Source organism: Equus asinus, chromosome 20 (assembly GCF_041296235.1).
Source record: "Equus asinus isolate D_3611 breed Donkey chromosome 20, EquAss-T2T_v2, whole genome shotgun sequence".
Classification (NCBI taxonomy): Eukaryota; Metazoa; Chordata; class Mammalia; order Perissodactyla; family Equidae; genus Equus; species Equus asinus.
The window spans coordinates 76,168,177-76,190,759 of NC_091809.1; positions in this window are offsets into that span (position 1 = coordinate 76,168,177).

A 22,583-nucleotide genomic window follows, 5' to 3' on the forward strand; every position below is an offset into this window, starting at 1 on the left:
TGGCAATTACGTGGCCCAGGATGGGGCTCCTGTGCTATTGGGTCATCGCACCCCCTGCTACAATAGGTGGTAGATTTCGGGTTGGGAGCTCTCTCTGCTACTGCTTTTGCTGTGGTGCGGGCAGGAGCGTTTACCAAATATGGATTCGAAGGTCCTGCTGGAAAGGTGAGAAGTGAGTTATAAACCATGAGACCTGGGTGTTAGGATGGAGGCAGATGGAGGAAGGGAAGAAGTGTTTACTGAATGCCTACTCTGTGGCGGGCACTGAGGGGAGTTTTCCCCACGCTATCTTACAGTAATCCTGTAAGTTGGCTACTATTATTATCCCCAATTTATGGATGAAGAAACTAAGCCATGGAAAGATGAAGGGACTTGCCCAAAGTCGCTAAGCAGGTCAGCTTTGCAGCCCGGATTCTGTCCCCGCCCATGCTCCAAGGACCAGATCCCAAAGACCTGGGAAGAAGGGGTACCAAGAGGAGCTTTAAAATCTGTCATTTACCAGTGCAGCCAGCACTAAACTCTTCCTTACTTTCTCAGAATTCTGGTACCTGTAACTATTCAAGAGATTATCCGTTAAAAAAAAAAAAAGAAGAAGAAGAGGGGCCTGCAGTATTATCACCATATTCTAGAGGAGGAAACTGAGACTCAGAGGGGCTACATACTTGCTCCAGGTTATGGCCAATAGGAAGTGGCACAGCTAGGATTCAGCTAAAGATCTATGTGATTCAGAGCATCTATTTTTTTTTTTAAAAGGCAAATATAATTGGAATATGAGAACTCATCCATTCGTTCATTCACTCAACAAACACTGACCAGGCAGCATCTAAGAACCAGGTGTGGGAGCAGCTGCTTTCACGTCAGATTAGTCCTATCTAAATATTCCTTAGTCCTCCAGGTTCATCTTTGTATCATCCATCCTAGAGCAGGGTCCTGCCATCCTCGGCATCAATAAAGCCTAATTGAATGGAATGGAATGGAGTTGAATTAAACTGGTTAGATTCAGCTGGAGCACTCGAAGTGGTCCAGCTCTCTGGACTTTCTGAGTCTCATGAAACCAAATGACTGCAACTATTCAGTTTGACTCAATATGGCCAGCACTTGTTGGGTGGCTGCTATTTTATTCCTTTACTATTTAGCTAATTTTGGACATACCATCCAGCCTGTTGCTAAAATTAGCTTGTACACTGAAATATAAAGCTACACTAAAATTTAGAGCAAGGGCAGGAGCATAGGAGCCTTATACTGGAGGTGGGTGGAGAGGAACCTGAAACTCTAGGCTATGGAAAGGTAGTGTTTGTTTAGAACAGAGAAGTATTTGAAGTGTGGTTATTCAGTTAACTAGCTGTGTGAACTTGGGCAGGCAGCATAGCTTTCTGAATTCCCACTTTCCCCTTCGTAGGATTCAGTCCTCATCTCATTGGATCATCACCAATGTCAGCTCCTTGAGGACACAGTCTGAGTGCTGTGTTATATTTTCAGTCCGTGGCAGAGGGCCCAGCACCTAGTCGGTGCTCAGTAAATATTGAAAGAAGGAAAACTGTTCTTCGAAGTAGGTGAGGCCAATTTAACTATTCCAGTTTCACAGAGGGGGAAATAGATTCAGGGAGTTTGTTGAATGAGAGAATTAATTTAAGATTTGTTCAAGGTTACTCATCTAGAGGTGGTCGAAGCCAGGTTTTCCGAATCCTGGCCTTGTCCTGTACTCGGTCTGAGTTTTCCTATCTGTAAAAATGACTTCCTAAGGGATCTCTGTGGTCCTTTGCAACCCAAACATCCTACAAGTTTAGGTCAGTCACTCTGGTACGTGGAGGAGAATATGATCCAAGATCGTAAACAATGACCAGGATGAGGATGGATATTTGGAAATTTGTATTCATTCATTCATGCAACAATTATTCTTTGAGTGCTTGCTCTGTGCCAGACCCCGTGTTATATTTGAGAGTAAATACAAAGATGAAATGCAGTCCCTGCCCCAACTTACAGCTGAATGGAGAGTCCAGCAAGGAGCAACTACGAAACAGGAGCTGGTGCTAGGACAGGGGAGGTACAGGGTGGTGTGGGAGCAAGAGGGAGAAAAGGAAGGGGTCAGAGAAGGCTTCCTGGGAGATGTGTTATGTGGTAGGTTCAGAACTTGAATATGAGCAGAAGCCAGCCAGGAGAAAAGTCAGAAAAACAGTCCCTACAAAGTGTGCGCTGGGGCGGGCAGCTCTCTCCTCTGCTCTGCTCTTTCCCTCTTTCCTGGAAGGAGGGGGAGGGACGGGCAGTCTCTGAGGTGAAGTACAGAACGCGTGCTCCTGCTCCACAGACTGTTCGGCTCTGTGAGTACTGGGGATAGTGGTTTTAAAACAATTCTTGATGTACCCTTTTTTTTTTTTTTTATAGGGAAGGAGGTCAGCACAGGTTTATTTGGCCGTATTACATCGGGGCATTCATGTTGACACAGCCCTATCTCTGATGACTCCTATTTCCACATTGATGGCTTTGGTATTTTCCTTTGGGTTCCCCAGAATCAGACCTTGAACCAAGGATTTGAGTGCAATCAGTTTATTGGAAAGTAGAAGGAACATGGAAGGTGAGGGGGGAAGTGTTATGAGGAAGAGAAGTCAGCCGCTAAAGGGTGAGTTAACAAGCCAGTTACCATAGCAGGTGATTGTTGCTTAATTCCATGGAGAAATTCTAGGAAACATTATAAGACATACATCTCAGAATTCCTCCATTCAATGGGAGAGGGAGCTGGGGTATTTATAGTCATTGGTTAAAGGCTGCCTACCCATCCCCTCCTTGGTGTGTATGTGTGTTAAACGCCAGGCATTTTCAGCCTGTGCCATGGGCAGACCAAATGGGTTCTGTTAGCCTGAGGTAGATCTTCGAGAAGACATAGATGCTGAGATGAATGTAAATAGTGAGGGGATCTGAGGTGGTATGGGCTGAGCACTGACAGTGTCTCCTACACTTGGGGGCCTTAGCATCACATTATGTTATACATTGTACTATCGTATTGGTAATGATTCTACCAGGTGTCATTGAAGCTTTTCAGTAGTTAGATTCCTTCGATTTCCAGCCCATAGCCCTTTAGATAGGAAGAAGATGGATAAATAAATTCAGGACAGAGAACATGGTCTTGGTGACTCATCTGGAGAGTTCTTGGTTTATTTCAAACTCCACAGAAATTCACCTATGACCACCCTGCCTTTTATAGTGTTTAGGCTCCACAAATCAGACTACCATAATACCAACACCTAGTTCCGTCTAGAGGCGTGACTCTCCAGTAACAGAGATGGACTCGACTGTAGGACTCCTCTCTCTTGTTCTAAAAGGACCCATAACCCTAACGGACACACATCTCCAGTCATGTCTGTCATGTGCCAGATACTGTGTGAAACTGTGAGATATGACACCTGTCTTCCAGGGGTAACAGATTAGTTTAGAAATTCATGATACACACATAAGAGATAGTTAACCATGCCAGACTGCGAACTGAATATTCCAAAATGGTGACAGATACTAACAACAATGATTTTCCTAAAGGGAAGAATCAGTGTTTGCCTAATTGGAGGGGATGAAGGAAGGAGATGGACTTGAGCTTGACTTTGAAGGATAAGGTAGGATTCAGAGAAGCAGAAGGAGGGACAAAAAGGATCTAGTTGGAGAAGTCACTACAGGAAGAGGTGACAATGAGTAGGGCAGGCTCAGAGAACTCTGAGAGCTGAAGAAGGCTCATGCTGGAGAGGAGTGAGAGAGGGAAGGAATATGTGAATCTAAGTCATGAAGGGCCTTAGAATTCAGGTTTAATGTTGTAGGTAAGTGGTTTTATAAGCATTTTTCATGACGTTTCCTACCCCTCCTCAAAGACTAGAGGAGGAGGGTAATGAAAGGAGCCAAGGCCATCTCAGCCATTCCAACCAGTGCAGCTCTACTTTTTTTCTTTGCATTTTGGGTTTCCAAATGAAAATTCATTTTAACAAAGGCATTTCTGCTTGAAAAAAAAAGAACAAAAAATCACAGTAGTAGTGATGGGGGAGCCATTAAAGTTTTAAATCAATGGATGAATTGTTTAATTAAGTAGACAGAACATCGTTGGGCACTTGCACTACCATATACTGGGCAGCGGGGGAAGTCCAGATGAGGGGGGCAGCAGTGTGTGCCATGGCACCCAATGGCAGTGCGCAGTGCAGATTAGGGGGAGGGGTGGGCTGATATTAGCAAGCATGGAGACAGGTTAGTAGCAAGTTTTAGTCATCCTGACACGGAGTGATAGCATCTGAAACAAGCACTTTCGAGCAGCATTTTAACTCTTTCCTCCACACCTGGGCTTTTGCATTTATTTTGTGCTAAACATCCCTCTGATAACTGTACCCTAAGCTAAAGATATCTTTCTTTCTTTGGGAGTGCCTGTGACTCTCCAGGTTACGGGTTCCAGTGGTGCCCTTCTATGTCTATAAGGAGCTGTGAATGACTGAGGTGGTCAGGAGTGAGGCAACAGGGGATTTGGGAATCCTGATGACCTGCAGAGCTCTTGCTAGGCCATTTAGCCATTCAAAGTCAATTAGAGAAAAACCAAAGCATGGGTGGGCCAAATAACAGATGCCTGTGAGCTGGCTCTCTATCTTCTTGCTCAGTTGTTCAGATCCATGCCCGTGTAGCACATTGCTTTTCTCTGCTTTGGTATAGACCTATGGCTTTCTGTCCCTTTCTTGATTGCTCTTGCCTGTCGACTCTGTGTCTTGCCTGCTGCCTGTGCAAGAGTTATAGGCAGAATCGTAGATGCCCACTCCTTTGGCAGGAACAATGATGTGCAAAGAGATGTGCCCACACTGATGCCATCTTGGGCAGACACAAAAAAGATTTTATTAGGGAAAAATCTTCCAGGAAATAACCCTGAGGAGCCTCTTGAGTTTAGCTGGGGAGTTTGTGAACCAACCTTGCTGTCAGTGGAACCCTCACTTCTGTATAGTTGAGCTAGATCATTGTGGAGACCTCAGGAAATGGGGAGGAAATGGAAGTCCCCTGGCCACTGGAAATCAAAGGTTTGTCTTCCCTCAAAAAGTCATGTCTAAACTCTGGTTCAACAGTAATGAATTTCCCCCATTGGGCTACAACTTACAGTGTATCCATATTGAAAATCCTCCCTGATTCCTGTAGCTCTATGACTCAACTCTTAAACTATTTCACACTCAGTGTCTTGGGCTAACAACAAAGGATTTAAAATCAGAAGACATGTGTTTGAGTACATGCTTGGCCATTTGCTAGCTGTCTGGTCTTGGAGAAGTCATCAATCTATCTGAATCTGTTTTCTCATCAGTAAAATATCTTACTCTTGGGACTTCTTTAGGAGTCAAATAAAACAACAAATGTCAATTTTTCTTTGGACTCCAAGCCATTCTCTAAGAGATTGCTTTGATTATTTTTTTTTTTATTTATTTTTTTTTAAAGATCTTATTTTTTCCTTTTTCTCCCCAAAGCCCACCGGTACATAGTTGTATATTCTTCGTTGTGGGTTCTTCTAGTTGTGGCATGTGGGACGCTGCCTCAGCGTGGTCTGATGAGCAGTGCCATGTCCGCACCCAGGATTCGAACCAACGAAACACTGGGCCGCCTGCAGCGGAGCGCGCGAACTTAACCACTCGGCCACGGGGCCAGCCCCGAGATTGCTTTGATTATTATTGCTACCTGCAAAGTTCTAGGGAACCCGATGGTACATAAATGGCTCTGTTTGGCTCACCCAGCAGCAGCTGTTCCGGGTTCTGTTGACCACACATGGGTGAACAGTTTACTCCAAGGGAATAGTTTACTCAATACAGGATTGTGACTGCTACAAATAGCACAGGGTGCCTCCCACCTAATGTAGAACATGGCCTACGCCATCCCCAGAGCCAGTCAGATGCCAGATGCCACACCATGTGTGCAGTAGAGAGTAGCCAGGCCTGCTGTTCTATAAAAATGCAGTGGCAGGTATCTAATGTGATTAAGGCTCAGGCAACAGGCCTGATTCAATGACATGTTGCTCTGAATCCCATTACAGACATTCTTGGATGGCCAACTCCATTTTTCACCTGATTGCCCATATGAGTTTTCCTAAATTTGGCTCAGCCTTCCATTTGCTCTTCATTTTAAGCAATATGGTCCAGTGCAATGACCATGTGCTTTAGAGGTAGACAGACTTGGGTTCAAATCCCAGCTCTGCTTCTTAAAAACTGAATGGCCTTTGGTGAGTTACTGTAACTCTCTGAGCCTTGGTTTTCTCACTTGTGAGGTGGGGATAATAATATCCACCTTGTAGGGTTGTTGTGAGGAGTAAGTAAGATAATATATGTAAAACACCAGTCTAATAGCAACTGAGCTGCACGTAAACATCAACTGTCCAACAAGTGGCCAGTGAGCTCTCTGGCCAGCCCACCTGACCCCAGTGTAGAGTCCACTTAGGATTTGCTGTTAAGTATGTTCCAGTGCTTTTCCAGGTTCACTGTGTCTACAGAGTAGCTGGGAACCTTGTTAAAATGCAGGGTCCGATTCTGTGGGTCTAGAGTGGGGCTTGAGAGTTTGCATTTCTAACAAGCTCCCAGGTGGTGCTGTTGCTACTATGCACAGGCTGTATTTTAAGAGTTGACACTTTTTAACCTTAGTTAGGGCATCTAACCTAGTAAGATAGGAGGGCCCAACCACTTGACCTGTACTGACCTTGCTTAACTCGGAAGTTCTCAAGCACCATTTTATCAACTGGTTCCTGTATGACTGCAGAAGAATCAACTGTAAATACAGATTCCTGAATCTATGCCAGGAGATTCTATTTCTGTAGGTGAGGAGTTGGGCTTGGAATCTGTATTTTAAAAAGGCATCCTAGGGGCTGGCTCTGTGGCTGAGTGGTTGAGTTAGCGTGCTCCGCTGTGGCGGCCCAGGGTTCGGATCCTGGGCGCAGACATGGCACCGCTTGTCAGGCCACGTTGAGGCGGCGTCCCACATCCCACAACTAGAAGGACCTGCAACTAAGATATACAACTGTGTACAAGGGGAGTTTGGGGAGATAAAGCAGAAAAAAAAAAAAAAAAAGATTGGCAACAGTTGTTAGCCTAGGTGCCAATCTTTAAAAAAAAAAAAAGGCATCCTAGCTGATCCTAATGGGAACCAGCCACGTCATGACTGCTGCCAGGTGTTGGGTCAGCATGTCAAGATCCATTAATTCTTATAGTTGAAGCTGAACATGACCCATATGTAATCCCGAGTGCTACATCATGAAACTGGAGACCATGGAGACTCACTGATAAAAGGATAGACAGGAGTGAGTCAAGGCTCTCTGGGCATTTGATTCATCATGACCAGTGGTCATGAAACTCCTCTCCATTTACCACTATTATCAATAAAATATTCCTATGTCTACACGTTTACGGGAGTCTGATCACATGGCTACTAATGGGAAAACTTGGATGCTCCTGGATTTTGCTTTGCAAGCAGCAACGTGAAGTGCTTAGACTTTGGGGTCAGATAGACCAGGGTTTAAATCCTGGCTCTACAGCTGAAAAGTTGTGTGACTGGGTAAGTCACTTAACCACATAAGCAACAGTTTTCTTATCTGTAAAATGCAGATAACATTATCTGTATCAGAGGTTTCTGGTGAGGATTATCAAGAAAACGAGCAATTCCATTCCCAGTCTTTCCCACATCAGATGATGGCAACTTGATCCTTCCAACTTCTCAGGCCAGAAGCCACGCAATCATGCTTGACTCTGTCTCTTCCATCCTACATTCAACATGCTCACAAATTCCGTTTTCTTCACTTTCCAAATAAACGCAGAATCCAACTTCTCAGCAACTCACCTCCCACTCTCCTGGTTCATGCCGCCATCATTGTTTTTGGAATAGCTTCCTAACTGGTTTCTCTGGTTCTACTCTTGCCCCACCATGGTTTATTCTCAGTATATTAACCAGAGTTATTGTGTTAAAATGCATGCAGATCATGTTAGTCCTCTAATCAAACCCTCCAATGGCTGCCCATTTTCCTCAGAATAAAAGCCAAAGTCCTTACAATAATCTTTTACGAGTTCCCATCTGATCAGGCTCCCTGTTACCTCTCTGACTTCATTTTTGATTATTTCCTCTGTACTGTACTCTACTCCAGCCGTGGAAACACCCTTAATTTTTGATAAATGTGTCCTGCAAGTTCCAACTTTTGTTTCTTGACCCTGGAATACCCTCTGCCTGAGCTGCTCTTCTCTCTGATATCTGCATGGCCAACTGCTTCTGCTTCAAGTCTTTGCTCAGGTGTCACAGTGATGCCTACCCCAGACCACCCCATTTAAAATCTCCTCTGCCCCCTGTCCCTGTACTCAGGACCTCCTTTACTCAACTCTGCTCTTAGTTTTCTTCTCAATCATCTTCTATAATTTACTTTTTAAATTGTGTTTGCTGTTCATTGTCTATCTTGCCTTGCAGGAATGTCAGCTCCACAAAGGCAAGGAAGCGAAGATTGGCCCTGAGCTAACATCTTTGCCAATGTTTCTCTCTCTCTCTCTCTTTTTGTTTTTTTGTATGTGGGACACTGCCACAGCATGTCTTGATGAGTGGTGTGTAGGTCTATTTCCAGGATCTGAACCCGTGAACCCTGGGCCACCGAAGAGGAGCATGCGAACTTAACCACTACGCCACTGGGCTGGCCCCTCAATACAAATTTTTAAATAAATAAATGATTCATGTACAGCACTGATCACAGTGCCTGGTGTGTAGACAGCACTGAGTAAATGGTAATTTTCATTATTTGTGAAACACCTGAAGAGCTATTCCTGTCTTGGATGCCCCTGCCTATAGTGTTTCACAGTAGGTGTTTGCCCCTCAGAGAATCTATGCCTCACCAAGGCCCTGCAAGGTGAGTGGACTGGCATTCCCACCCTGTGCTGTCAGAGATGAGCACTAGGCACACAGGGGCTAAGTGATTCATAGAACTAGTGTGTTATAGAACCAGAGCTTAAGAGATCCCAAGTCTGTCAATTCTGAGCCCAGTACTCTTTCTATGCTTCCACGAAAATTAGAAAGAGGGAGAGATGACTTCTTACACCTAGTTCTTAGCTTTCCCAAGCCTGGATTACGTGTTAATCAAACACATAAACCAAAGTGCTGATGTGCACAGGAGCCAAGATAATGTCAATAGTCTAACATGAGCCTCATTTATCTACGTTACCTTGAAACAAAGATCTGTAAATTTCAGTGACATTGAATTGAATGATAAAGATCAATTATAAGAACGTTCACAGAGTGGATAAAAAAAATCACCAATCCCCCAAAGAGACTGTAAATGGCTTGTTCTTTTCTGTTATTTGGCTAAAAGAAAGCTAGTTTGGAATAACTCTAAGTTTTACTTGAAATAATTTATATTATAGTAAATGTACTGGAAATTAAAAAATGAAGACCAAAAACATCTATAATCCTGTCACCCTTATAAATCGATAGTTATTTTAAGCTTCTCTTCTGCTCTTTGTTTATATGCATGTGTTATTTTTTTATTTTAATGGGGTCATATTGGCTTACAACATTGTGCAAATTTCAAGTGTACATCGTTATATTTCAGTTTCTGTATAGATTGCATCGTGTTCACCACCAACAGTCCAGTTTTTATGTGTCACGTACATATGTGCCCCTTTACCCCTTTTACCCTCTCCCCATCCCCTACTCGTCTGGTAACCACTAATCTATTTTCTTTATGTATGTATTTGTTTGTTTATCTTCCACATATTAGTGAAATCATATGGTATTTGTGTTTCACTGTGTCTGACATTTCATTCAGCAATAATATCCTCAATGTCCATCCCTGTTGTCAAAAATGGCACAATTTTGTCTTTTTTTTATGGCTGAGTAGTATTCTGTTGTGTATATATACCAAATCTTCTTTATCCATTCATCTGTTGATGGGTACTTGGTTTGCTTCCACATCTTGGTTATTGTGAATAATGCTGTGATGCACATAGGGTTGTGTATATCTTTCTAACTTGTTGAGTTCATGTTCTTTGGATAAATACCCAGTATTGGGATAGCTGGATCATATGGTATTTCTATTTTTAATTTTTTGAGAAATCTCCATACTGTTTTCCACAGTGGCTGCACCAGTTTGCATTCCCACCAGCAGTGTATGAGGGTTCCCTTTTCTCCACATCCTCTCCAACACTTATTATTTCTTGTCTTGTTAATTATAGCTGTTCTGATGGGTGTGAAGTGATACCTCATTGTAGTTTTGATTTGTATTTCACTAATAATTAGTGATGTTGAATAACTTTTCATATGCATGTTGCCCGTCTGTGTATCTTCTTTGGAAAAATGTCTGTTCATATCCTCTGCCCATTTTTTGATTGAGTTTTTCATTTTTTTGTTATTGAATTGTATGAGTTCTTTATATATTTTGGAAATTAACTCACTGTTGGATATCTGATTTGCAAATATTTTCTCCCAGTTGGTGTGTTGTCTTTTTGTTTTATTAATGGTTACCTTTGCATAGCAGAAGCTTTTTAGTTTGATGTAGTCCCATTTGTCTATTTTTTCTTTTGTTTCTCTTGCCTGAGTAGACATGGTATTTGAAAAGATACTGCTAAGACAGATGTCAAAGAGTGTACCGCCTATGTTTTCTTCTAGGAGTTTTATGGTTTCAGATCTTACATTCAAGTCTTTAATCCATTTTGAGTCAATTTTTGTGTATGGTGTAAGAGAATGGTCTATTTTCATTCTTTTGCATGTGGCTGTTCAGTTTTCCTAACACCGTTCATTGGAGAGACTCTCCTTTCTCCGTTGTATGTTCTTGGCTCCCTTGTCGAAAATTATTTGTCCATAGATGTGTGGGTTTGTTTCTGGGCTTTCAATTCTGTTCCATAGAGCTATGCATCTGTTTTTCTATCAGTACCATGCTGTTGTGACTACTATAGCTTTGTTGTATGTTTTGAAATCAGGGAGTGTGACACCTCCAGCTTTGTTCTTTTTTCTCAGGATTGCTTTGGCAATTCGGGGTCTTTTGTTGTTCCATATACATTTTAGGATTCTTTGTTCTTGTTCCATGAAGAATGTCACTGAAATTGTGATTGGGTTGGGAGAATAAACATAGTTAAAATGTCCATATTACCTAAAGCAAGCTACAGATTCAATGCATGTGTTATTTTTGCACGGCATAGCAATTTTTTTCTTTTTAAATTTAATATACTCTACACTTTTTAGCTTTAACTATCTAGTATTTAGAAAGATTATATTTAAGTTACATAAAATACCATCTGGTTGGTGTACCACAGTTTATTTAACAATTCCACTATTGTTGGATTTGTAGTTTATTTTCAACGTGTCACTGTTTACATGGCATTGCTATGAATGTCTTCTCAAATGCAGCTTTTCCTTTAGGGATTTCCCCCTTTGATATCAATTCTTAAGAGTGTTTCTACTGGATTAAAAAAAACTTTTATGACTCAGTGAATATGGTTCCTCTTTTTCCTTCTGTTTATGGTTTGGGATGGTTTCATCAAGTGGCTAATATATATTTTATAAATGGGAAAGTAGAAAACAACAGACCATTATTCCTGGCTTGTTAATTTTCCCATCAAGGCAGCAGCTTCTATGAAGGCCCCATCCTGGAGATGAGACTGTTGGAATTGTTTTCTTTTCTTGAAATTTATTCAGTGAATAAAGTTTCTCTTTTTCGAGGATTATGTTGCCAACTCTTGTTTAGATTCCCTCGAGACAGGCTCTGGTAGGAAAAGGACTGGGCTCAGAGTCAGAAAACATGGATTTAAATCTTACCTATACCATTGATTAAAAAAAACCCCAACTTTGTAAAGTTCTTTACATAGCGAGGTATTATCATCTTTTTATTATATATAGAGAAAAAAAATCCAATTATCCAAATGGACTCCTAAACTCCCAAAGAGCATATTGAAGGTTTAGATTTCTGCTTTGGTCCTTAGACCTGACTCATTAGAAGGCATATTCCGTGGTGCATGTGAGATTGTGTTTTTTCTAGTGAGTTGATTGTATGTGGTAGAAAGGTAGACCTGGATTTGACTCTAGGGAGATTTAACCACCTCTCTGAAATGGGGATAATAATTGGGCCACAGGGACAATTAAATGAGTCAATGTAAGTCAAATGTCTAGCAGAATGCTTGGCATTCAGGCATCTGTCGTGTTAGTCCTCCTTCCCAACCCTCAACCCCATGAGAGGTTAATATGTGTTTTCACAGATTTTTTTCAGAAGCTTTAAGGGAGTAAGACTTTACTGTAGCATCAATGTATTTTATTTTTGTATCCATAAAATACTTAGGAGTATTTGAAGTAGTGTTTTGTTATTTCAAGGGCATCTTGAATTATTTCTGGAGATAGGCCGGCTTACTTGGCTATATTCAGCTAGTGATAGCTGACACTTAAGCTATTTATTTCAGTATATTTGCTATGCACTGTGTCTTTCCTGTTGGTCTAGATAGAATGGATTTATTTTCAAGTCAAGATGAATGCTTGTGTCCAAGACTCAGAGTTTGGATGCAGAATTGCAAGCTTGGTAGTTTAAGAGCATAAATATTGCTGCAACTTGTCCATGAGGTAGAAAGTAATAACTTCTCTCATCCATTGCAATCCTATCTAGAAAAGTCTTTGTTTTACTATTGAAAAATGTAACAATTCTTTCTATTTCTGTACCACTTTAAATTTTATATAATATGTGTTCACGTGAGTTACCTCAACCAAATCTTACTGCACTCCCTTCAGGGATTCAGATTTGAAAGGCATTTATTATTAAACATTGGCTATGTGTCAGTGTTGGTTACTAGGCAGTTCCACATGACTTTCTCATGTAATCTTCACTTTCAACATGCGATGAAAGGCAAGTAATTGAAAAGCAGAGTAACCAGGACTCAAACCCAGATCGTGGGCTCCTGGTCCAGTGCTATTTTTTACAACAACCTCATTCCTCAAGTTGATGGTGTGATGCTGTAAAAAGAACACCAGCTTGAGGCAGAGGCTGGGGCTCTGGTCTCAGTGAGTGGCTGGTGGGATCTTGGGGGAGTCGTGTTCCCTCTCTCAGCCTCAAGTACCTTACTTGTAAAATGAGGAGCTTAGACATGATGACCTCTGTCCAGACGATCCATGTGCCTATGGGACACACTCCTGTAATGGGAAGATCCTGAGGCCATGCTTTCACTGGACAGTTGCCCAGATTTGGCAAGAAATTTATGAGATCAACTTCAGGTTTGGAATGATCTGGTCACCTGACTACAGGCCTTATCCCAGCAGTCTTGGTCTTCAGTGCCCACAGACAGCCTGTTCAGGGCAAACTAGAAGTTTGGGGCCTGATTTGATCCTACCTCCTTCTTTAACACAGAAGATTTTTTCCTCATTCTGAAGGAAAACAATGAGAAGAGAAAATGGAAAGAAGAATTCTGATCTGTTTTTATAATAGCCTCAGATGCATAGATCATTATTGTTAGGGACCATAGCAAGGATTTATTTCAATTCAATAATTTAATATATTAGGAAAGTGATGCCCACAGCAAGGAAGTGCAGAAGGCCCAAGGTAGTGCATTGAATTAGAGGCAGTCAGGACTAGAACTCAGGACTCCTAGTCACCTTATTCCCAATAACTGGGGCTTTGGAGCAATATTATTTTCAGGTTCCTGCTAGGCATCAAGTATGGAAAGCTGTGGGTTGACCAATGCACTCTTAGATTGCTTTAATGGAAGCAGCAGAAATACAGTGTGAAGTACTGGTGAGAACTTGGGCTTCCGAGTCAGCCAGACTCGGGTTACCAGGTGGGGAACTTGGACAAGCCTCTTAACCCCTTTGAGGACATGCAAATGTTATGGTATGACCGGAGCCTAGCGGGTAAGGAGGAAAGTGTGGTAGATGAGACTGAAGAGGCAAGCAGCAGAAAACCATGGAGGGGTTTTTATTTGTGAATATGGTATCTGGATAATCATCCTTGCATACCTTCAACATTTTCCCTATTTGAGAAATAGAAAGAGAAGGGGATCGAGAATGGAAAACTAGATTTGTGTTTTCAATTTGTGTCCCCTTGGGCAAGACAATCTCTATAAGTCTTAGTTACTTCATCTTTATGGGATTCCTCTTGTACACTCGTTGCCTCACATCCTCTTGGGCTCTTCCCTAGTCCAGCTATGGCTGTTGTAAACAGTTCTGTTCAAGCTTCTCCCAGCCTCACTGTTGACAGCACCTCAGTGAAGTGTGGGCTGCTTTCTGTCCCAGTATGCATGTAAGGGCCTGCTCAACACACATATGTGGAACCTGGACATATGAGAGAGTTAGTGCCCCATGGAGCAGTTCCAAACCAGTGGAAAACGAAAGTGGGCACTCCAGAAGAGTGCACAGGGATGAGCACCACAACTGAGGCTGATTGGATAGTATCTCATTGTATTGAATTTCCTTCTTCCATCCATCCATCACTTCTGCTGTTTGGCATCACTTCTCAGATTACCTGCATGCAAGCTCTTGCCTCAGGTTCTGCTTTCAGGTGGAAGCCAGGCTGAGACACTATCTGCAAAATGGGGGTCATAATATAATACCTTCCTCATGAGTTGTTAAATGAAGTATGTATGCACATAACATAACAAAGATTAAATGAGGTATGCACATAAGTGTGCACGTAAAACACAAAGCATGGTCCTTAGCAGAGAGTAAGTGCTGAAGAAATATTGTATGTTATGATGTGGCTGCCGCTTCTGTTCATGGGTCACACCATCAATTCTGGTGTCTATATCACATGTCTTATTTGTAAAATTATAGGCTGAGTTTTTTTTTTTTTTAAATGAGAAATTTTTTTTTTTTTTTTTAAGATTTTATTTTATTTTTTTCCTTCTTCTCCCCAAAGCCCCCAGGTACATAGTTGCATATTCTTAGTTGTGGGTCCTTCTAGTTGTGGCATGTGGGACGCCGCCTCAGCGTGGTTTGATGAGCAGTGCCATGTCCGCGCCCAGGATTCGAACTGACGAAACACTGGGCCGCCTGCAGCGGAGCGCGCGAACTTAACCACTCGGCCACGGGGCCAGCCCCTATAGGCTGAGTTTTAATACAGTAATGTGATTTTTGTTTTTCAGGCCATTTCAGTATAAGGGTAAAAAACATAATAAAACAGATTTTTTTGGATCCACTCCACCTATGATTGAGGAACTTCCAGCTTTACCCCTTTATTTTCTCCAGTTTGTTCTTGATGCTTCCAGGGGCAGACTTTCATGTACTTTCTACCACTGTAGGGGTCCAGCATTTCCGTTTTTCTCCCTGCTGCGTATTTGAAGACAGAGTTTTGTGCCTATTATGCAGATGTGGAAATCGAAGCTTGGGTGCGTTCTCAACTTGTTGAAACTAGTCATGCGACTAGTGAGTGGTAGAGCCTGAAATTGATCTGGGCCCAATTTCAGAACCCAAATTCAAACCATTTTTTAATCCCTGTACTACATTAGCTCAATTTGTTTCTCTTCAATGTCTTCATTCCATTCCTCATGATTCAGTTATAGCCACTTCTATATACTAGGGAGCTTAGATGACTTTAATTTCCTTTTTTCAGAGACAAGAACAGCTTCACCAATTGAAGCCCTCAAGACAAACGAGCCCAGGAAAGAAATCTCATCAGAAAAATAGAGGAAGTTTTCATGGAGTTGTTATGAGGCGGAAACTTTTAATGAATCCAGTTGCATTGTTTACCAAGTTAAGATCCTCTCAGATGTCAGGAGATAGATGCGTAGATGTCAGCTCATAAAGTAGAGCTCAGGTGTGAGAGCAGAAATACGAGAAGCTGGAATCTCTCCATGCTAAGAGCTAACGAAGGAGGCTAGAGATAAGTTGGAAGAAACACTGGTTACCAAGAGGGATAGCAATTGTTTTTTGCTCAATCAAATATTTATGAGACTGGGATTTGACTACCCGTGGCTTAACAATTCAAGGGAAAGATAATTTTCTAGAGAAACCCAAAGTGTTGGAGTAATTCAAGATAACTATACCTTGTATGAAAATAATTAACCACTAGAACTTGGAATGTATGCAAATTGTGATGAGTTAAAAGATGTTTTGAGGGGTTGGCCTGGTGGTGCAGCAGTTAAGTTTGCAGGTTCTGCTTCTCGGTGGCCCCGGGTTCGCTGGTTCGGATCCCGGGTGCAGACATGGCACCACTTGGCAAAAGCCATGCTGTGGTAGGTGTCCCACGTATAAAGTAGAGGAAAATGGGCATGAATGTTAGCTCAGGGCCAGTCTTCTTCAGCAAAAAGAGGAGGATTGGCAGTAGTTAGCTCAGGGCTAATCTTCCTCAAAAAAAAAAAATTTTTTTTGCAGTGTGAAGGCATTATAGTGTAAAATGTTGGAAAGATTAAAATGTATCCTGTTGTCACAGGCATCATTCCCTCCCTTGTCAATACAGAACATTTGGTCTTGATTTTTGAATTTACTAACATTTATTGAATGCCTACCATGTATCAGATGCTTTTATATTGGTTTTAAAAATGTTAATATCATAAGAACCATTAAGGTATATATTCTTACTTCATTCTATGAAAGAGGAGACTGACCCTCAATGAAGTTAAAAGGTGCTAAAGGACACAGAACTAGGAAGGGCAAACTTTGGTTCGGTACTCAGGTCTGTATGACACCAAAATCCACAATCTTCCCCTCATATCCCTCTGCCATTCAGGCATTCCTAAACTAAAATTTCTGGCCCAAAAGGGGTTATGGAGAATTGGTTTGAGGTCTATAGTCTTGGTGGAACAAAGAAAGCAATGTATTATTTCGAGTAAGGATAAAATAAAGGAGGTCAAGATCATTCATCAAGTGTGCCCACTGATTCATTGCTGGAAAAATCCTGCTCATTACCTTTGGTGAGAAATGAACCAAAGTCTGTTAGAGCTGAAGGAACCTGGCGCTCATGTGATTCAGCCTCCTCATTTTACAGATGAGTACCTGGGAGTCCATAAGGGGTTAGTGATTTGTCCAAGGTTGTGTGATGGATCACTGTCAGAGCTCCCTCACCAGAATTCTAGCCCTCTGCGGCACAATCTGGAGTCTGTTCTCTGGAACCACGTAAAAAAAAACTAATTCTACTTCTACATGACAGCCCTTTAAATACTTTGGGACTGTGCTCCTGCACCCCTGAATCTTCTCTTCTTCAAGCTAAGCGGACTTTCTAGGTCAAACGGTTCTATCACGGCAGAGTTTCCAGATTCCTCATTATGTTCGATCTTTTCCAGAAGTGTATCATAATGTCAATTTCCCTCTCAAACTTTGGTATCCAGAAATGAATACATCCCTCCAAGTTATATCAGTAAAAGACTTAATCAAGGTGAGTGATATAAGTTCTTGCAACTTGCGCAACTAAGATTGAAGCTACAATTGTTGATTTCAGGATTACAGAGTAATGAATACGGCAAATTGCGATGACATGGAATGACTGTCCTTCCTACTTCAAATTTATGAAAATGTTGGATACAATTATTCAAAAGAATTTTTGCATACATAGCTGAAGAATAAACCACAAGCAGAAAATACCCAGGTGCCAGAACAAAGAGGAAGCTCAAAGTCAGAGTGGAAAGCTGAAAAAGCTTCTGTGGTTACTGTAGCATCATATGGAATTTAAAGTCTGAGGACTGTGGACTAGGATTCTCTGATACTGGCATCAGGAGGATATTTAAGGCCTCAGATCTCAACCTTATGCTGTGGATGAACTACTTGCTTAAAGGTGGGAGCCATGAAGATCTGTCTGTTCTTGGAATAAGGACCAAAACCACATGGCCTGCCTCTCCTGGGAGGAGGCAAGGGAGTTTGTAATCCACCTGGGGCTGTGTCTGGTAAACAAATCACAAATGAGAAATCAGAGACCCAGATCTGCACCACACATGGCTGTGGGATATGACTCAAAGTAGTACCAATGTAGTAAGAACACCAAACTAAAAGTTAACATAAAAACTAGTCTAGAACCAGTGAAGATAATGGAGACTAACAGAGGCAGATGTAACACATCCTGTAGGGACACTTCCAGAGCACCAAGACTCCCAAAGTGCTGTTGAAGATGAGCACACAATCAAATATTAGAAGTCACACAGCGGAATAAATTACCATGAAAGAAATCATCAGGTGAAACAAACAGCAGTAGTTGAACTAAATATCACCTCAAGAAATAGAAATAGTAGAACAATTGAAAAGAGACATTAAAATAAACAAATTTAAAATGATCAATGAGGGCCAGTCCTGCTGCTGAGTGGTTAAGTTCATGCACTCTCCTTTGGTGGCCCAGGGTTCACCGGTTCAGATCCTGGGCATGGACCTATGCACTGCTCATCAGGCCGTGCTGTGGTGCTGTCCCACATGGAAGAACTAGGGTGCCTTACAACTAGAATATACAACTATGTACTGGGGCTTTGGGAGAAAAATAAAACAAAGAAAAAGATTGGCAACAGATGTTAGCTCAGGGCCAATCTTCCTCACCAAAAAAAAAAAAAGGGGGGGGTCAATGAGATAAAAGATCAGAGGAGTAAAAACTAAAGCACAAACAGTATAATTGGAAAATTCACAGGTATATTTGAAACAGAACCAAAGTGAAATTCTAGATATGAAAAAAAAATGCTCATTAAAATAAAGCACTCCATTGACAGATGAAGCAAGAAACTGATTTTGAAGATAAATCTGAGAAAATTATCTAGAATGTAACACAGAGAAGAAAAGAGATAGAAAATATAAAAAAGAAATTGAGACACAAAAACCAGAGATTCCAACATAATAGAAGCAACAGATGAAGATAATAGGATATATTAAGCTATTGAAAGAAATAAAGGCTGAGAATTTCCAGAATTAAATCCATGAATCCACAAACTGAAAGGGTGTACAGGTCCTGATCAGGATCAATAAATTAATTCAGAAAAATTAATTGAGTTAGTAAATACTTAATGATCACCTATTATATACCAAATACTGCTGTAGGTGCTGAACCAAAGAGATAAAAACTTTTGCCCTCATAGAGCTGACTTCCTAGCTGAAGGTGGGAAGAAGTGGACAAGAAACAAAATAAACAAGAAAAGTAAAGGATGGAAGTGGGAGGATTGTACTGACCTTCTGGCAGTCTGGTCCCTGGGCAGTCTCTCTGCCCGTGCGTTTCTGCTGTGCTTTGTGGCAGAGATCTGGTCCTGTTCATCTCTGCACAGCATGAGGCATGATGTATCATGGTTCCTGACACACCTGGATGTCCAATAAAAATCAGATGAATTTAATGAAATTAAGTTCTCCACCAACTTATCTCACCCTCTTTTTGCTCTGGTTAGTCTTATTGATTTCCAAGGCTGTACTTGTCTGTTCTTGGAAAGAGGTAACCAAGAACTTCATTCTCTGCCTGCCCACAGCCACTGGAATTGTCATATCCTCATTTTGTGCTTGTCCACTCATCTACATCCTTGCTGCTACCGCCTTACGTTAGTCCTCATGGTCTCTTTCTTAAATATTGCAACTGCTCCATAATTGATCTTTCTCCCTCCAGTCTTTCTCCTTTCTAATTCATTATCCACACTGGAAGTCAGGATGATTTCTCTAAAACATGTTTGAGTTATTTTCCTGCTTAAAGTCCATCAATGACCCCTATAGCTTTCCTAAACTATACAAGTCGCTCTATGATCTGGCTTCTTCCTACCTCCCAGCCTCCCTTCTCCCTCTGTCTCTGTTCCTTCTCCATGTGCCATCCATACCAAACCGCTTACAGTCCCCTGATTGGTCATATGCTTTCAACGTGTTTCTGTTTATTTATTCTGCTATGTTTGTGTAACAAGCTTTTTCTTCCTTAATTCCCATTTGGTTTTGATTTTTGACTTGACTGCCAGGCAAGTACATGTTCATCTTGAGAGTCAGTTTAAGTGATGATGCTTCTCTTGAACTTCGTCTTGCAGTAGGAATTAATCCGCCATTCTTTGAGATGCTATGTACTGATCAGATTTTTGTCATAATGCCCTTATGCTTCCTTTGAATCTTTTTGCACGAATTTGCCTCTGCTAATCTTGAGAGTAGATACCATTTCTTATTTTTCTCTATTTCCCCTCCAAATATCTGACACATCTCTCATACCTAGTAAATGCTTTCTGAAAGGGGAAATGGATTAAAAAAATGATGGTTGGGGGCCGGCCTCATGGCTGAGTGGTTAAGTTTGCATGCTTTGCCCCGGCAGCCTAGGGTTTCGCTGGTTCAGATCCTGGGCGTGGACACAGCACCGCTCATCAAGACATGCTGAGGCGGCGTCCCACATGCCGGAACTAGAAGGGCCTGCAACTAAGAATATACAACTATGTACTGGGGGGCTTTGGGGAGAAAAAGGAAAAATAAAATCTTTAAAAGTTTGAAAAAAAAAATGGTTCGCACAAAGAAGATGTCTATTTTGAAATAGAGAATTGATTATCTGGCTTTGTTGAACCCTGGCAGCCTGCTTTGTTACTCTTTGGTCATGGGGAGCTAATCTGAAAGTGTGGATGCTTTTGAGACACAACTTCAAGTCCTAAAACTATGGTGTTCTTCATTCTGACTTCATGAGAAGCCTCCAGCCACTTGGAGACCTTGAAAGTCCCCCTCAAAGGTAAAGAATGACCGCATTTACTTTAACCACAGAAGCAATTAACTCTCTAGCAATGTGGAAAACAGCTTTTGAACTGTATTTGTCGATGCATAGATTTCACAGAGCTGTGATATTTGAAGACAAATGGCTGTGCCCATAATTAAGACTGCTGAGGAATTGGCAAGTGTGATATGATGATGGAAGACCCAGAGCAAGGGCACGGGAGTGAGATTGGTCGGGATGATACAGTCTCTGTGACCTTGGTGCCCTCTCCCTATTCATTGATTTCCCAATTAAATATAACTTTTCATTCAATCACTTCTCATATCCTGCACGTTATTGATGTGCTGCTGTAGGGAGTAAAGATGACCTACAGATGAAACTGTAGGGGAGGATGATCTCACTTTATTTTTTTCTTTAATATAACAACATGGTGGAGAAGAGGGTCTCTATTAATAATCTTTTCTATGAAGACTGTTTCAATATGTAATAAAACTCATACAGTAGGCAGTAGTCACAATTGCCAAGAGTCTTGATTTTATACTGGGTTTGAGTTCTGCCTCCACCACATTTAAATGTTTTATTTCACTAAATTTTCACAAAAATTTTGTAAGGTATTGTGACTCCTATTTTAGAATCTTAGAGAAGTTAATTGATTTTTCTAAAATCATGCAATAAATGGTAGAGTCATTTAGTATCAGAAACTGATTCCAGAGAAATAAGAATATATCTTCTTACTTGGTTTGAGTATCAGTCTGGCTAGCTATGTTAAGAATTAGGGATCAGAATGACTCTCCATCTCCCGCCACGTAAAGTCCAAGATCACTGACTTGGCATGCAAGGCCTCTGTGTTCTGACTTCCTTCTGCCTCTTTGGCTTCATCTTCTTCCCTCCCTGCCTCAGACATTGTGTTCCAGCAGTTCTGAGTGCACACAGCTCTTTCCTTGCCTTTGCTCTTACTTATGGCATTCTCTCTGTCTAGACTGCCCATTCCTCACACTTGTCCTCACTAACTCCTACTTGCTGTTTAGTATTCAGCCAATGTACTCAAATAAAATAAGACAGAGTATTCTTGAGCTACTTCATTCATGTAGACTTCCTTGAACTCTCCAAGTTGGATTAGGGACCTCTTTGATAGATAACTCGAATATTCTGTATATCCTAATATTGCATTCATCACATTGTATCATAATTATTTCTTTGCTCTCTGTGTTTCCAACTAATCTGTGAACTCTTTGAAGGGAGGATCGTGTCTTTGTAACTTGAGAGCTTAGCAGAGTGCCTGCCGGTTTGTAGGTATTCAGTACAAATTTGTTGAATGAAAGTGTATTATTCAGGGTTCTCCAGAGAAACAGAACAAATAGGCTATATTTTATATCCTATTATATATATCCTATATATATGAATAGATTTATTATAGGAATTGCCTCACATACCTCTAGAGCCCAAGAAGTCCCACAGTCCACCATCTGCAACCTGGAGAACCAGGAAACCCTGTGGCATAGTTCAGTTCTAGAGGCCCGAGAACCAGGAGCTCTGAAGACAAAAGTCAGGAAAAGAAGGATGTCCCAGCTCAAAAGAAAAAGGAGAGAGAATTTGCCCTTCCTTCGCCTTTTCATTCCATTCGTGCCCTCAGTGGATTAGATGATACTCACCTTCGTGAGGGTGTGTCTCTTTACTCAGTTTACTCAATCAAATGCCAATCTCTTCCAAAAACATCCTTACAGACACACTTAGAAATAATGTTTTGTCAGCTATCTGGGCATCCCTTAGCCCAGTCAAGTTGGCACACAAAATTAACCATCACAGAAGATACTGAGACCTATCCACTTAAATCACTTTATGATATCATTTTGACAGACTCAGTTGGTAGGATTAATAGGCTTACCTGCCAGAGAGGACCAAGGTGAGGTAGGGGCTTGGGAGGCCAGGATTTTACTGCTTTAGCACAGCCAGGATACGTGTACTGAAGATATTCAGCCTCTGGACTCAGTGTGAGGTGGTGACACCAAGTTTAATGCTGTGCTGAAGTTTCCTCCACTAAACACAAGTGGAG